Raw genomic sequence first — 18,520 nt, 5'->3', positions numbered from 1 at the left:
GAACTCCGGACCCACTGCACGGGCCCATGATCTCACAATGGGTCTGAGGGTCTCATCCCGGTACTTAATGGCAGTCAGAGTACCTCTGGCTAGCACATAAAGGGATGTGTGGCCCTCCAAAATAATGCCTTCCCATATCATTACTGACCCACTGCCAAACCGGTCATGCTGGAGGATGTTGCAGGCAGCAGAACTTTCTCCACAGTGTCTCCAGACTCACGTCTGTAACATGCTCAGGGTGAACCTGCTGTCATTCATGAAGAGCACAAGGCACCAATGTTGAATCTGCCAATCTTGGTGTTCTCTGGCAAATGCCAATCACCGTGCACAGTGTTGGGCTGTAAGCACAACACCCACTTGTGGACATTGGGCCCTCAAACCATCTTTATGGAGTCTGTTTCTGACAGTCTGAGCTAATTATGCAAATTGTCTCATCAGAGAGGAAGAGGACCAGAACTCTAGTGCCACCTATTGGAAGTAGCAATCCTAAAAGTCAATGTCGACCCTTTAACGAGCCTTGTTACATGACTTAGGATAAAAGCCAAGCCAGACAGTCTGAGCAGACACATGGATGTTAGTGGACTGCTGGAGGTCGTTTTGCAGGTCTCTGGCACTGCTCCTCATATTCCTCCTTGCACAAAGGAGGAGGTAGCAGTCCTGCTGCTGGATTGTGGCCCTCCTATGGCCCCCTCCATGTCTCCTGGTGTACTGGCCTGCTTCCTGGTATCTGCTCCATGCTCTGGACACTGCTGACAAACACAGCTACCGTTCTCGCCACAGCTCGCACTGATGTGCCATCCTGGAAGAGCTGCACTACCTGAGCAACTTCTATGGGTTGTAGATACTGCCTCATGCTACTGTACACGCTCTAGAGATGACAGCAATGACAAAACGCAAAAGTGACCAAAACAACAGCCAAGAAGGATGAGATCAGAGAAATGGTCTGTTGTCACCCCCTGCAGAATCCTCCTTTATAGGGTTGTCATGCTAATTGCCGATCATTTCTACCTGTTGTTTGTTCCATTTGCACAACAGCAGGAGGAACTGATTCACAATCAGTGTTGTATCATCACTGGACAGGTTATCTTACAGAAGTGATTGACTTTGAGTTACATCGTGTTGTATAAGTGTTCCCTTTATTTTTTTTGCGCAATATATTATAATATCTACTTAATAAACAGTGCCCTCATCGATATTCTACATCATAACGTATCCTTTCAATATCACATTCATTTGTTTGTCATAAATTACATTTATGTATTTTCTGATTAGTGATGAGCGAACGTGCTTGCTATTCCTCGTTACTCGCCTGAGTATCACTGTACTCGGCGAGCACAGTGCATATCCGGGACTACTCGGCGGGAAATGCTCCACCCAGCATTTTTGGCGGTCTTTAGAGACCCAATCACCATGCAGGGATTGTCTGCCAGGCACTGTAATGCCGCAGCCATCTTTGTTATGGTCGTGCAGTTATTGGCTGGCCACACAGCATCATCAAGGGTATAAGAGACCGGACACCACCCTGATCGGTGCATTCAACTCTGGATTGAGATAGTGTAGGGAGAGCTGCTGCAGAGATAGGGTCAGATTTGGGGAGTTATTAGTCAGTGTGGGGTCTACCATCCTAAATACTCACATCCAGCTAAACCAACAGTCCTTCTAAGGACTAATTCCGGAGTATATAGGTTGCAGTGTTATGTGGACAGGGGAGTGTACGTCGCTCTATACATATTAGTGCAAGGCCGGCAAGCACTCTATGTGTGTATATACATATCATATGCATACAAATTGTGGCAATTCTGGCCAATATTCCACTGTATTTGCTGTCAGATACCCTAGTCCTCTACACTATTTTGGGGTAAAAATACAGGCCACATATTGAACAGTGTGATATCTCGGTAAAAATACTTCTGTTTCAAGTCATTATGGCTGCTTCATGACTGTCTTAAATACTCCAACTACTACCACCATCATCTTTTGCCTAGAGGCATTCATTGCGCAGATAGAAAGTCTGAGGAGCAGAGGGTTAACGCTTGGGCGGTGTTGTACTCTGTCTCTGAATTTAAAGGCAAAATCTTCTAGATTAAATCATGACTGAAAGAGCCAGAGCAAGATCACGCGGAAGAGCAGGACTCGCAACTACTGAAGGCTGCTGTTCCTGGGCCGCAATCTGAAAATCCATTACCTACTAATACTGAACTGGTTGGATGATGACGTAAAAAAGGAGCCCCTGCACTTTCTGTAACGGAGATTTTGACATTTCGGCTGCATTTCAAGAGGTGTCAATTGGAGAGCGTGGTGGTCATAGATGTGACTTCTACACCACCACATGAGCTGCTGCCTCTCCACCAGCTGAGGCACCGCACCCTCGACCTTCTGTCTCATCCCCATTATCCTGTAGAATGTTAGTCCACAAGGACAAGGTCCTCTACTCTCTGTACCAGTCTGTCATTGTAAATTTGTTTACTGTAAACGATATCTATTACTTTGTATGTAACCTCTTCTCATGTACAGAACCATGGAATTAATGGCGCTATATAAATAAATAATTATAATAATACTATATGGGTGTTTCCACTAGACAAACCATCCAACATGTTATTGAATCAAAATCGTTTTTCTGACAACTCTGTTCAGCTGTGCACAAACTGTCAAATTGGTAGCTAGATCCCAGTGGGTCTTGGCACAGTGTCATGTTGACTACAGTCCACAGATGTTATCTAGATCACTAATCTCACCTCTACTTTACCAGCACGATGAATTAATAGGAAAAGCACGTGGTATTGATGGTGCTGTTGTTTTCTTGCCAAAGAAACTCAATAAGATCAATGAGGTGGTTAGCCGCACACGGAATGGAGAAATAGTAAAGATGACAATTCGTTTCACATTTGAGTTAAAACACACTTCACCAACTTGCTTTCACTTTTACATTAGATTCCGAAGCCTTTAAGAAAAAGATGAATATATTGTGAAGCAAATAGGTATGAATAATTATTATCACCCAAATGATGTTACATATGTCAGAACATACCCAGCCTATCAGTGGGGAAATGATTTACCACCGAAATTTTGAAGTATGAGACTAGTGTCATCTTGTGGATTGATATGAGCCACAAAGTCCTTAAAAGTGAAAGTGTTCTGGATGTAATGTACAATTTTCTCTTGAAAATTGGAAGAACATGCCTTCTATGATTTTTGCATTAAAGAACTGATTGGCCAGATATGTACGCAGTCAGGATGACCGTGCTGCGGGTACCTGTGCTGTGCCGGGTTCGGAACTGTCAAGGCTGCGTTTCCCGAGGGAAGTAATAGGGGAATGGACAGGCTCCATTACCCAGGAAGAGGGGGCATGTATAGACAGGGAACGTGGTCGGAAGCTGAGGGAAAAAAACACAAAGCAGGAGTGAGTCCCCAGCTGTGAGCGTGTGAGCAGCAAGGGGGGTAGTGCACAATGCACTCGAAGTGCCGACGCTGCAGCGAACTGCAGCAGACAGACCCTGTGACCTAGAGGCAGGGGGCCAGCTTAAGAGAAAGGGCACGACAGCAGAGATTTTTGGTGTGGACAAGCAGCGCAGAGGAGGCTGAGCGGCGTGCTCTGTCCTTAGAGCACAGGAACCGCAAAGGACTTCCCGTCAGCTCCTGCCAATACAGTTGTGGCCAAAAGTATTGACACCCCTGCAATTCTGTCAGATAATACTCGGTTTCTTCCTGAAAATGATTGCAATCACAAATTCTTTGGTATTATCTTCATTTAATTTGTCCTAAATGAAAAAACACAAAAGAGAATGAAGCAAAAAGGAAAACATTGATCATTTCACACAAAACTCCAAAAATGGGCCAGACAAAAGTATTGGCACCCTCAGCCTAATACTTGGTTAGACAACCTTTAGCGAAAATAACTGCGACCAACCGCTTCCAGTAATCATCAATGAGTTTCTTACAATGCTCTGCTGGAATTTTAGACCATTCTTCTTTGGCAAACTGCTCCAGGTCCCTGATATTTGAAGGGTGCCTTCTCCAAACTGCCATTTTTAGATCTCTCCACAGGTGTTCCATGGGATTCAGGTCTGGACTCATTGCTGGCCACCTTAGAAGTCTCCAGTGCTTTCTCAAACCATTTTCTAGTGCTTTTTGAAGTGTGTTTTGGGTCATTGTCCTGCTGGAAGACCCATGACCTCTGAGGGAGACCCAGCTTTCTCACACTGGGCCCTACATTATGCTGCAAAATTTGTTGGTAGTCTTCAGACTTCATAATGCCATGCACACGGTCAAGCAGTACAGTGCCAGAGGCAGCAAAGCAACCCCAAAACATCAGAGAACCTTCGCCATGTTTGACTGTAGGGACCGTGTTCTTTTCTTTGAATGAGTAGGGAGAAGACATAGTACTGTGGATGCCGGAAAGTGTAAGACTAAACGGCCATAAATTGTGATCAATAATATATATTATATATCATGATCCACATAAAAGGACAATCCAATAAAGAGGACACTGCACATTCAATAGAAGCTACCCAAGAAGAAAAAGCAGTCAAAAATCCATAAAACATAATTTTTATTAAATAATGTAAAATATTATATAAGGACATACGTGGGGGAAACAGAAATAAAGAGCATAATGGTCAACAACAGAGACCAGCCACACTGCAAGCATCGCTCCAAGAATAAACGTATTATAATAAACAAAATAGCAAAAGTCAGACAGGGAAAAGAATGGCACATATTGTTATGGCAAGGAGTGTATTAAAACATCACCATATAGCCAAAGGATGGTATCCTATTCCATGGCACACTACCCTGCCCGTGAAAGACTCATGACATCCATAACTGATGCTATGTAAAGCATCAGAAACAAGAGCAAAAGTAACTAGTTATACCTGGAAGCAGTGGTGGCAGTGGGGTCGGTCCAGTCCCCGACGCGCGTTTCGGAGCCAAAAGACTCCTTCCTCAGGGGGCGTTAGGGAAGGTACGGCCACCCAGGTTTAAATAGCGCGCGCCTAACCAGAGACCGTCTGTGCGCACAAGGGGCCCGCCCCGCGCCGACCGGATCCATGCCATGACGTCACCGGAAACACGCGGGCCCACGTGATCCAGCGCGTCAGGCAGAGAGCCAGGGCGGACGCGCGACGGACATCGCGCATGCGCACAGGCAGCGTCAGGCAGGAGCCGCCATGTGTAAAGAGGGCAAAGCGAATGGGCAGACAAAAATGTGTAAGGGAAGGGAAAAAGTAATTATGCATACATGGATACATCATGCCACCGATATGCTGCATAGTACCAGTGCATAAAGGGGTATATCAGCAAGGCCCATGGCATAGAAAATAAGATTAAAGCAATAGGTCACATGACAATAGAGACACGCACAGGATGCATACATATACACACAGAGAGATAATCAAAGGATGTAAAATCTCACCAGCATGGAACATATCATTAAAAAGCGCAGAATTGCCTAAATCGCTATGTGTATAGATGCAACCCAAAAAGTGCATGCGAAATAAAGTGACCTTATATTGCAAATGCTCATGGACAAATACCCCATGGATGTATGCACAAATATACACAATGCATAAACAGTCGCATATGTGATGTGTGCAAAAAATGCACGCATATGAGAGACACACAATATAGGAATATGCTGAACACACGTGAAAGACAAATAACCATATATGTGCAAATAGGATATATATAATATAATACAAACAATGAATAGAGAAATGACAAAATGCAAAATACGAAAAAAAATTTTTTGAAAAAATTATATATGCGGAAAATAATAATACACACAAAATATACACAAAATTACATACAATATACACACAAAAGCATATAGAAGATAATGCACATGAAAGATAAATATGCAAAAGATGAATAAAAACCCAGCCCATCGAGTTAAACTAAATAGTTGAACCCATGTGATATGGGTATAGACACATCAGAGATCCCAGAGTCTTCATCATAAATGAATCCATCAGACAACTCCCATGGTTCACAGGGACCTCAAAACCTTCCTAGTTCCAAAGGAAATATATCATTCAGAACACTGAAAAATAAATGAAACATAAAAAACGTGAGTAAAAACACAAGACCAAAGAGCTCAGAAATGGAATAAGTTGGATGAATTACAAGTATGGGGCATATGAAATGTTTTCATTTAGACCGCGTGGATGGATGGTGCCTAGTGTCCAGATCCATCTAGTTTCGGACCTAGCCAGCCTATTAGATAATTTACCACCCCTTATATTGATGTTAAGGGCATCAATGCCCCTTATTCGTAGGAGTGTGGAATTGCAACGGTGAAATTCCTGGAAATGCCTGGGTAACGTCTTCAGGCTTGAATCGTCGGTGCAATTGGCAGCCGCCAAAATGCCCAAGACATGTTCCCTAGTGCGTACCTTCAATTGTCGCGTGGTCATGCCCACATAAATGAGCCCACACGGACATGTAGCATAGTATATCACGTACCGAGTGGTACATGATATACGTTGCTTTATGGAAAACGTCCTAGTACCATCTGAATTAGTAAATGAAGTACTGCGTTCAATGTTGGGGCAGGCTATACACCTGCCACAAGGGAAGCAGCCATGTCTAATTGGATGATCATCCAAGAAAGTGTGAGCTGGATGGTCAACATAATGACTAGCCACCAATTGGTCACGTAAATTCCTAGCCCTTCTATAGGAAATAGATGGATACTCTGGGAGAAGCTTATTCAAAATGGGGTCCACCTTGAGAATGGGCCAGGCCCTTTTCAATACATCCCGCATGATTCCATGTTGGGGATGGAAAGAGGTAACAAATCTCACAACATCACTACCCTTAGATTTATTAAAGTCCCTGTAGAGTAGCTCATTACGAGTTGAACATCTGGCACGTTGATAGGCCTTTTTTATACTCCGTTTACTGTAACCACGTGCTATGAATCGAGCTCTTAATTCATTAGCCCGATTTTCAAAATCGATATTAGTGGAACAGATGCGGCGGAGACGTAAGAACTGTCCCACAGGGATAGCTTTAATAAGATGATGGGGGTGACAGGATGAGGCGTGGAGTAGAGAATTGGTGGATGTCTCCTTACGATAAATATCAGTTTGAATGATCCCTTGTGAATCCTTTTTAACAGAGACATCCAAAAAATTAATTAACACGGGATCCCACGTCAATGTCAATCTGATGTTCAGATCGTTGTCATTCAAATTAGACGTCAATTGCAGAAGGTCGATGGAGCTGCCCTGAAAGATAAAGAAGATATCGTCGATGTAGCGTGCCCAAAACGGGACACGCTCAATCAACCCCTGTTTATCAGACAGAAAGAGATCCCTCTCCCACAGCCCCAGGAAGAGGTTGGCATAAGACGGCGCAAAGGCCGCACCCATGGCAGTCCCCTGGAGCTGCAAGAAGAAGGACCCCTTAAACACAAAAAAATTGTGTGTGAGGGTGAACTCTAAAAGCTCCAGGATGAGGTCCCTAAGTCCCATAGAGATGGTGGAGGTGGATAAATAGAATCGTACGGCACGTAGGCCGTCGATATGCTTGATGTTAGTATATAGGGACTCAACATCAACCGAAGCAAGAAGAGAATCACTCTCCAAGCAGAGTCCATCGACCTTCCGCAAAAGATCCCCAGTGTCCTTGAGGAAGGAGGGCAGATTGGATACTAACGGCTGAAGATGATGGTCAATCCATTTATTGATGTGCTCAAGGAAATTCCCACGACCAGATATAATAGGTCTGCCAGGTGGTGATCTGATATCCTTATGGATTTTGGGTAAGAGGTATAGAGTGGATATAGTAGGTTCTTTTACAGTAAGTGCCGAAGCCAGTTCTTTGGTGACAATGCCATTGATGACGGCCCTGTTAATGATCAGATCCAATTTGGCAGAAAAAGCTGAGAGAGGATTATAAGTTAATTTTTTATAGCATACCGGATTATTTAATTGCCGGAATGCCTCTCTCTCATACATTATTATTGGCCAAATCACCACATTGCCACCTTTGTCAGCTGGCTTCAGCACTACATCAGGAAGATTTTTAAGATACCTTAACCTCACCCTTTCTTCCTTGGTCAGATTGTCACACCGACCATATTTAGGAATCTTCCTAAACTCATCCGTCACCACACGCACGAAAAGATCTATGCTAGGGCATGATGTAAATGGAGGGAATTTGACCGATCTGGGACGGATGGACGGGGGAATCTTACCTCCCTCACCATCATGTTCAGCCGCCAGCACCTCCAAAGTTCTTATTGCCTCCTGCTCCTCTTCTGTGGGAAAAAGACACTGGAGATCATTATTAAAGAAGTATCTTTTGAAGAGCAGCGACCTGGCAAACAGGTTGAGATCCTTCACCGCTGTGAAAGTATCAAAATCAGATGTAGGTGAAAAAGTAAAGCCCCTTTCCAATAACGACAGATCAACCCTTGTGAGGACATGTTGACTCAGATTAATCACCTTATTATCCTTCTGATATAGCTCAGGTTGATTCCTAAAGTGTCTTTTGTAAGGATGAAACGAGTGGTCTCGTAATTTGCGGGACCCACCAATATCATAGGATAAGGCCGAAGCTTGAGACACATCAGATTGCCCACTTATAGAGGTGACTGAAGTATTAGAGACAGAGCGTTGCAATTTGGAATTATTGCCATTTCTCCATAAATAGACTTTTTTCATCTGATAGTCTTTAACGTCCCTGTTAAATTTGTTCGATTGGTTTTGCTGGATTTTTTTAACCACCATGTCCATAGATTTCTCTAAATCAGTTTCAAACAATTGAATTTTATCAGGAGAACAACCCCTACGGATCTCCTCTTGACATAAATCAATGGATTTATCAAGCGTCTCTATATTACCAGAGTAAAAATTCACCAAAAGTTGCAAGAAGGTTTGAGAACATAAATTAGATGCTTCTTCCCATTTCATGATGAAAGTGTCATCCTCGATAGGGAATGTGGGGATGACTTTAACTCTCAAACCTCTGGGAATCATTTGGTTGGCTATATATTTCTCTAGGAATAACCTGTTCCACCATAGTCTGGAACGTTTGAGAAGTAATGTTTTCATATGTAGAAGTTTAGCATCCCAACTTGAATCAACCATCTGTGGGGTACTGCTCCCCCCAGAACCAAACACCTGATCCACTTGATCGAGCCAGACTTTGTCTCTTGCCCGATAGTCCATCGCGTCCGCAACCAAAATACCTGTGCATAACACAGCGAGAATATAATAGAATGAGTAGGGAGAAGACATAGTACTGTGGATGCCGGAAAGTGTAAGACTAAACGGCCATAAATTGTGATCAATAATATATATTATATATCATGATCCACATAAAAGGACAATCCAATAAAGAGGACACTGCACATTCAATAGAAGCTACCCAAGAAGAAAAAGCAGTCAAAAATCCATAAACATAATTTTTATTAAATAATGTAAAATATTATATAAGGACATACAGTGTGTGGTGGGGGAAACAGAAATAAAGAGCATAATGGTCAACAACAGAGACCAGCCACACTGCAAGCATCGCTCCAAGAATAAACGTATTATAATAAACAAAATAGCAAAAGTCAGACAGGGAAAAGAATGGCACATATTGTTATGGCAAGGAGTGTATTAAAACATCACCATATAGCCAAAGGATGGTATCCTATTCCATGGCACACTACCCTGCCCGTGAAAGACTCATGACATCCATAACTGATGCTATGTAAAGCATCAGAAACAAGAGCAAAAGTAACTAGTTATACCTGGAAGCAGTGGTGGCAGTGGGGTCGGTCCAGTCCCCGACGCGCGTTTCGGAGCCAAAAGACTCCTTCCTCAGGGGGCGTTAGGGAAGGTACGGCCACCCAGGTTTAAATAGCGCGCGCCTAACCAGAGACCGTCTGTGCGCACAAGGGGCCCGCCCCGCGCCGACCGGATCCATGCCATGACGTCACCGGAAACACGCGGGCCCACGTGATCCAGCGCGTCAGGCAGAGAGCCAGGGCGGACGCGCGACGGACATCGCGCATGCGCACAGGCAGCGTCAGGCAGGAGCCGCCATGTGTAAAGAGGGCAAAGCGAATGGGCAGACAAAATTGTGTAAGGGAAGGGAAAAAGTAATTATGCATACATGGATACATCATGCCACCGATATGCTGCATAGTACCAGTGCATAAAGGGGTATATCAGCAAGGCCCATGGCATAGAAAATAAGATTAAAGCAATAGGTCACATGACAATAGAGACACGCACAGGATGCATACATATACACACAGAGAGATAATCAAAGGATGTAAAATCTCACCAGCATGGAACATATCATTAAAAAGCGCAGAATTGCCTAAATCGCTATGTGTATAGATGCAACCCAAAAAGTGCATGCGAAATAAAGTGACCTTATATTGCGACTGTTTATGCATTGTGTATATTTGTGCATACATCCATGGGGTATTTGTCCATGAGCATTTGCAATATAAGGTCACTTTATTTCGCATGCACTTTTTGGGTTGCATCTATACACATAGCGATTTAGGCAATTCTGCGCTTTTTAATGATATGTTCCATGCTGGTGAGATTTTACATCCTTTGATTATCTCTCTGTGTGTATATGTATGCATCCTGTGCGTGTCTCTATTGTCATGTGACCTATTGCTTTAATCTTATTTTCTATGCCATGGGCCTTGCTGATATACCCCTTTATGCACTGGTACTATGCAGCATATCGGTGGCATGATGTATCCATGTATGCATAATTACTTTTTCCCTTCCCTTACACATTTTTGTCTGCCCATTCGCTTTGCCCTCTTTACACATGGCGGCTCCTGCCTGACGCTGCCTGTGCGCATGCGCGATGTCCGTCGCGCGTCCGCCCTGGCTCTCTGCCTGACGCGCTGGATCACGTGGGCCCGCGTGTTTCCGGTGACGTCATGGCATGGATCCGGTCGGCGCGGGGCGGGCCCCTTGTGCGCACAGACGGTCTCTGGTTAGGCGCGCGCTATTTAAACCTGGGTGGCCGTACCTTCCCTAACGCCCCCTGAGGAAGGAGTCTTTTGGCTCCGAAACGCGCGTCGGGGACTGGACCGACCCCACTGCCACCACTGCTTCCAGGTATAACTAGTTACTTTTGCTCTTGTTTCTGATGCTTTACATAGCATCAGTTATGGATGTCATGAGTCTTTCACGGGCAGGGTAGTGTGCCATGGAATAGGATACCATCCTTTGGCTATATGGTGATGTTTTAATACACTCCTTGCCATAACAATATGTGCCATTCTTTTCCCTGTCTGACTTTTGCTATTTTGTTTATTATAATACGTTTATTCTTGGAGCGATGCTTGCAGTGTGGCTGGTCTCTGTTGTTGACCATTATGCTCTTTATTTCTGTTTCCCCCACCACACACTGTATGTCCTTATATAATATTTTACATTATTTAATAAAAATTATGTTTTATGGATTTTTGACTGCTTTTTCTTCTTGGGTAGCTTCTTTTCTTTGAATGCCTCTTTTTTCTCCTGTAAACTCTATGTTGATGCCTTTGCCCAAAAAGCTCTACTTTTGTCTCATCTGACCAGAGAACATTCTTCCAAAACGTTTTAGGCTTTTTCAGGTAAGTTTTGGCAAACTCGTCTCGGGGTAAGAAGTGGGGTCTTCCTGGGTCTCCTACCATACAGTCCCTTTTCATTCAGACGCCGATGGATAGTACGGGTTGACACTGTTGTACCCTCGGACTGCAGGGCAGCTTGAACTTGTTTGGATGTTAGTCGAGGTTCTTTATCCAACATCCGCACAATCTTGGGTTGAAATCTCTTGTCTATTTTTCTTTTCCGTCCACATCTAGGGAGGTTAGCCACAGTGCCATGGGCTTTAAACTTCTTGATGACACTGCGCACGGTAGACACAGGAACATTCAGGTCTTTGGAGATGGACTTGTAGCCTTGAGATTGCTCATGCTTCCTCACAATTTGGTTTCTCAAGTCCTCAGACAGTTCTTTGGTCTTCTTTCTTTTCTCCATGCTCAATGTGGTACACACAAGGACACAGGACAGAGGTTGAGCCAACTTTAATCCATGTCAACTGGCTGCAAGTGTGATTTAGTTATTGCCAACACCTGTTAGGTGCCACAGGTAAGTTACAGGTGCTGTTAATTACACAAATTAGAGAAGCATCACATGATTTTTTGAACAGTGCCAATACTTTTGTCCACCCTCTTTTTTATGTTTGGTGTGGAATTATATCCAATTTGGCTTTAGGACAATTCTTTTTGTGTTTTTTCATTTAAGACAAATTAAATGAAGATAATAACAAAGAATTTGTGTTTGCAATCATTTTCAGGAAGAAACTGAGTATTTGACAGAATTGCAGGGGTGTCAATACTTTTGGCCACAACTGTAAAAGTGGTACTGCCATTTAGCGAGGTGCCGTGTGCCCAGTGACCGCCAGAGAGCGAGTCACCGTGCACTCCTTGACCATGAGTACAGCACACATGCGCAGTAGAGAGAGCCAGTTCATGCCACATGTTCAGTGTGTCTGTCTTCTAAAGCTAAGTTTTGCTCTGTTATTGTTCTATGAGATTTTGTCTGATTTGCTTAGTTTTGTGTTCAGGCAGCCCCGACTGGGGCTTTGCTGAATTTCCATTTTTGTCCCTGATCGGTTAAATCTCTTTTGCTCTGTCTTCAGAATATATCGGAGTGCTGATATAGGGATTTTGAAGTCTAGTGACTTCAGGGCCGTTTTTCCTATCAGACGTGTTGGGACATTTTTTGGTAGGGTTTTTGTGGATTGCAGCCAGCATCTTTTCTGTCCTTTCCTATCTAGTTAGTTGGGCCCCATCGTTTGCTCTGCCTTTCTTTCTGTCTGTGTTTGTGTTTTCACCGACAATACATGTTGGGGGCTGTCTATTGCTTTGGGGTCTGCTCTGGGGCAGTTTAGATTTCCCCTTTCTTTCTTTAGGCTTATTTAGTTCTTCGGCTGTGAAGAGGCGTCTAGGACCACCGTAGGAACGCTCCACGGCTACTGTTAGTTGTGAATAGGATCAGGGGTCTGCAATCCGCTAGCTACCAACCTCTCCGGTTTTCTGGACATAGCTTGCATTTTTGTTTTTTCCTCCGGTGACTCATTCATAACACATAAGTATCCATACAACCTCGGAGACCGGGCCCCGGCCTTGCGCTGAGAACCTATAGGCAGGGTTCCTCTTCCAACCCACAACTCCTCTCTGTTCTCTACTCCTTCGTTCCGTACTGTTCTTTCTCTCTCTAATGGAAGCTTAGGTTGCAGTTCTACATCTTTCTCCTTGTTCCTTTCCCATGCCAGCTGTCTCAGATCACTAAGGCAGCTGCAGCACTCCTTCTTCCTTCCCTCTTGGACCCATCCTCAGACTCTCCTGACTGACTGTCCTTCTTTTGCCTGACCTCCCGCCAGACTGACCTGTAATCCTACACTTTCCCACTCTTTTATGTATCTCAACTCCACCCACCTCCCAGCACATCTCGTGTTATAAAGCCAGGAACCACGAAAGGTGCTCTGCTACCCTCTAAGCATGAAGCCGCAATGTGGTCCTGCTGAACTATCCTGTGTGTGGGATGCAGGTGTTGGAGTGAGGAAAGGAGTTCCCAACTTACCTAGGCGGTGGGGCACTACACCTTAGGAGAAGGTGCAGTACCTCTGTGGCAACAGCCTCAGGGGCGCCACACTTGCGTTCCATGGACTGGGGTGTGGACAACTGAACGCTGCGGTGGGACAAGGATGTGGACGTGCTTGTTAATGGTGCTAGTTGAGTTTTTGTGCAACTACAGATGCAGTGAAATTTAGAATTAGCCTGCACACTGTGAGAATTAAAGTGAGGGGCTGGGGTAATGGACCATATAGGCCCTAGACCAGGATAAGGCCGGGGACACACATGCAAGAAACTCACGATTCTCGTGCGAGTCTCTCGCATGAACACCGGGCACTGCCGCCGACACTCGGACCAGAGTGTGCAGTATGTATTTCTATGCAGCCGCAAGCTCTGGTCCGAATGCCAGCGGCAGTGCCGGGTGTTCATGCATAAATAGAAAAGATTTATTGGGGTTTTCACAAGGGAGCGATAATTTACAATGTGAGGAAGCAACTACAGTTGTTGATGTTTTCACCCCGCCGGGGTCTTAATCATAATGTTGCTCCATCATAATTAATTATTATTTTTATCATTCTATTTTATGTTTTGATTATTTTTTGTTTTTTTTGTATATAGCATTGCAATTTACCCCTTGGGGCTGTGGTACTACCTTATATACACCGACCCGTGTATAAGCCGACCCCCCTAATTTTGTCACAAAAAAACTTATTGACTCGCGTATAAGCCGAGGGTGCACAGTGAGTGGCCCCAGATAATGCTGCACAGTGAGTGGCCCTAGTTATGCTGCACAGTGAGTGGCCCCAGATAATGCTGCACAGTGAGTGGCCCCAGATAATGCTGCACAGTGACTGGCCCCAATTATGCTGCACAGTGACTGGCCCCAATTATGCTGCACAGTGACTGGCCCCAATTATGCTGCACAGTGACTGGCCTCAGATAATTCTGCACAGTGTGTGGCCCCAGATAATGCTGCACAGTGAGTGGCCCCAGATAATGCTGCACAGTGAGTGGCCCCAGATAATGCTGCACAGTGACTGGCCCCAGATAATGCTGCACAGTGAGTGGCCCCAGATAATGCTGCACAGTGAGTGGCCCCAGATAATGCTGCACAGTGAGTGGCCCCAGATAATGCTGCACAGTGAGTGGTCCCAGATAATGCTGCACAGTGTGTGGCCCCAGATAATGCTGCACAGTGAGTGGCCCCAGTTATGCTGCATAGTGAGTGGCCCCAGATAATGCTGCACAGTGTGTGGCCCCAGATAATGCTGCACAGTGAGTGGCCCCAGTTATGCTGCATAGTGAGTGGCCCCAGATAATGCTGCACAGTGTGTGGCCCCAGATAATGCTGCACAGTGAGTGGCCCCAGATAATGCTGCACAGTGAGTGGCCCCAGTTATGCTGCGTAGTGAGTGGCCCCAGATAATGCTGCACAGTGAGTGGCCCCAGATAATGCTGCACAGTGAGTGGCCCCAGATAATGCTGCACAGTGAGTGGCCCCAGATAATGATACACAGTGAGTGGCCCCAGATAATGCTGCACAGTGAGTGGCCCCAGATAATGCTGCACAGTGAGAGGCCCATATAATGCTGCACAGTGAGTGGCCCCAGATAATGAGGACAGCGAGTGGCCCCAGATATTGCTACACAGTGAGTGGCCACAGATAATGCTGCACAGTGAGTGGCCCCAGATAATGCTGCACAGTGAGTGGCCCCAGATAATGCTGCACAGTGAGTGGCCCCAGATAATGCTGAACAGTGAGTGGCCCCAGATAATGCTGAACAGTGAGTGGCCCCAGATAATGCTACACAGTGAGTGGCCCCAGATAATGCTACACAGTGAGTGGCCCCAGATAATGCTACACAGTGAGTGGCCCCAGTTATGCTGCACAGTGAGTGGCCCCAGATAATGCTGCACAGTGAGTGGCCCCAGATAATGCTGCACAGTGAGTGGCCCCAGATAATGCTGCACAGTGAGTGGCCCCAGATAATGCTGCACAGTGAGTGGCCCCAGATAATGATACACAGTGAGTGGCCCCAGATAATGCTGCACAGTGAGTGGACCCAGATAATGCTGCACAGTGAGAGGCCCATATAATGCTGCACAGTGAGTGGCCCCAGATAATGAGGACAGCGAGTGGCCCCAGATATTGCTACACAGTGAGTGGCCACAGATAATGCTGCACAGTGACTGGCCCCAGATAATGCTGCACAGTGAGTGGCCCCAGATAATGCTGCACAGTGAGTGGCCCCAGATAATGCTGCACAGTGAGTGGCCCCAGATAATGCTGCACAGTGAGTGGCCCCAGATAATGCTGCACAGTGAGTGGCCCCAGATAATGCTGAACAGTGAGTGGCCCCAGATAATGCTGCACAGTGAGTGGCCCCAGTTATCTGCACAGTGAGTGGCCCCAGTTATGCTGCACAGTGAGTGGCCCCAGATAATGCTGCACAGTGAGTGGCCCCAGATAATGCTGTACAGTGACTGGCCCCAGATAATGCTGTACAGTGACTGGCATCAGATAATGCTGTACAGTGACTGGCCCCAGATAATGCTGCACAGTGAGTGGCCCCAGATAATGCTGCACAGTGAGTGGCCCCAGATAATGCTGCACAGTGGGTGGCCCCAGATAATGCTGCACAGTGGGTGGCCCCAGTTATGTTGCACAGTGAGTGGCCCCAGCTTTGCTGCACAGTGAGTGGCCCCAACATGTTGCTGCTGCCGCTGCCTCCGATACAAGAAAAAAAAAACTGTATAGTCACCTACATAGTTACTACAGCCTGAGCCAAGTACTGCTGACTATCCAACAAGTTTGGGCATGTCAACTGAATGCAGGGAAAAAGAAACTAAACCAAAACTGAAACCAAGCTAGAAGTGTGGAATTAAAGGGGCAGTATGAACAAAATGTGGAGGCTATTAATAGTTTATACAATTAAGACATGCTGCTTTTAAACACCTACCTATTGCCATATAGTAAAACAAAAAAGATTTCTACTTACTTTGGGGTCCCCCCCTCACCCTGGCGTTAGATCGTTGCCCCTACTTTCGTCCGTGTAACTATGGGCGCACATGCACACTGCTCTCACTTCTCATTTTAATCGTGATTTATATTAAAAAAAAACCTTTTGATTTAAATCAGTGATTTAAATCATGATTTAAATCGATCCGATTTAAATAGAAAAAAATCTTTTGATTTAAATCGTGATTTAAATCATGATTTAAATCGGCGTGATTTAAATCAATCCACCCTGAGCAGCACCCTTGTTCGTTGGGTGAATTGACCTTTTAAGGGAGCCCGACGTACTCACTAAATTGTCCCTATCCCTAAGTTTTTTTGGATGCAGATTGCTCTCACACAAGTGTTTTTTTGATTTGGAAAAGAAAGAAATGAGGATGGAGAATCAAAACTTTAAGGCTAAAAAATATACTCACACATATATACACCAACTGTATAGACACACATATAAATATTTATGGTGTATACATTAGGCTATAAGACCTGGAGACTGTTATTACACATGCTGCCACTAGGTTTATTTTCTTTTCTTTTAAAAAAAAACAAAAAAAAAAAACTGTCGCTGTCAGGAGTGGGATTCGAACCCACGCCTCCACGTGGTGACTGCAGACGCTGAACACGCTCCCTGGTGCACAACAGCTTGCACCTCCAGGGACCAGTACTGCTGCTGTCAAGGAGTGGGGTTTGGACCCACGCCTCCACATGTGGTGACTGCAGACGGTTAACACGCTCCCTGGTGCGCAACAGCTTGCACCTCCAGGGACCAGTACTGCTGCTGTCAGGAGTGGGATTCGAACCCACGCCTCCACGGGAGACTGTTATTACACATGCTGCCACTAGGTTTATTTTCTTTTCTTTAAAAAAAAAAAAAAAAAAAAACTGTCGCTGTCAGGAGTGGGATTCGAACCCACGCCTCCACGTGGTGACTGCAGACGCTGAACACGCTCCCTGGTGCACAACAGCTTGCACCTCCAGGGACCAGTACTGCTGCTGTCAAGGAGTGGGATTTGAACCCACGCCTCCACATGTGGTGACTGCAGACGCTTAACACGCTCCCTGGTGCACAACAGCTTGCACCTCCAGGGACCAGTACTGCTGCTGTCAGGAGTGGGATTCGAACCCACGCCTCCACGGGAGACTGCAACCTGAACACAGTGCCTTAGACCACTAGGCCATCCTGACTGCTGACATTGACATGCTCCCTGGTGACACAAGAGTTTGCACCACCAGGGACTTCAGTACAGATCTGCTGTCCAAATCAGACATTGGGGCCCCTGGTGGGACTTCTGGCAAAGCCAGAGGGGACATTGGGATGTCATTTGAAAGCTAATTACCAGACTGAGGTGAGGGAGCAGTTCTTGGGGCTGTGTGGTGCTCTGTTGGGCATTTGTGCACCCTCAAGCCTGCACCACAAGGACCACTTTTATCCATGGACAGCCAGGCTCTGACCCCCTGAATTCAAATTCCATTTGGAGCAGGGGGACAAGTGATGTTGCTGTATGTAGGTGGCCTCCTGGATGATGTTCCTGCCAAGCTTGATTTGCCTGACCCCTTCTGCAGAGTAGTTAAGGGGATTGAGAACCCCCAAGACTGCCCCAGACTGAAAATGTCTTTTCAAATCTGCTGTCCAAATCAGACATTGGGGCCTCTGGTAAAGCCAGAGGGGACATTGGGATGTCATTTGAAAGCTAATTACCAGCTTCTTTTTCATTACTTTAGTTCTGCAGACAGATGGTAAACGCCATTGTCTGTAAAGACCCCGTTACACACTGCGATATCGCTAGCAATATTTTTGAACCCCTCTCCATAATCTTTGAAAATTCTTGGAGAACAGGAGAAGTGCCAGAAGACTGGAGAAGAGCAAATGTTGTTCCTATCTTCAAAAAGGGGAAGAAGGTGGACCCAGGCAA

The 18,520-nt window shown here is 45.5% G+C and overlaps 1 protein-coding gene and 1 non-coding gene across 2 annotated transcripts in view; both read right to left on the bottom strand.

Annotated features, from left to right (window-relative positions):
* The window catches only part of LOC141101510 (gastrula zinc finger protein XlCGF66.1-like), a 108,622-nt gene that overhangs the window by 80,778 nt on the left and 9,324 nt on the right, over positions 1-18,520 (bottom strand). The window lies entirely within an intron of this gene.
* Positions 17,710-17,792, bottom strand: TRNAL-CAG (transfer RNA leucine (anticodon CAG)). The gene has a single exon. It is a non-coding gene; the product is annotated as a tRNA-Leu (tRNA).

Source organism: Dendrobates tinctorius, unplaced genomic scaffold (assembly GCF_039654945.1).
Source record: "Dendrobates tinctorius isolate UK_male_01 unplaced genomic scaffold, ASM3965494v1 ptg000119l, whole genome shotgun sequence".
NCBI classification, from domain to species: Eukaryota; Metazoa; Chordata; class Amphibia; order Anura; family Dendrobatidae; genus Dendrobates; species Dendrobates tinctorius.
This window is presented reverse-complemented; position numbering and strand designations above follow the sequence as displayed.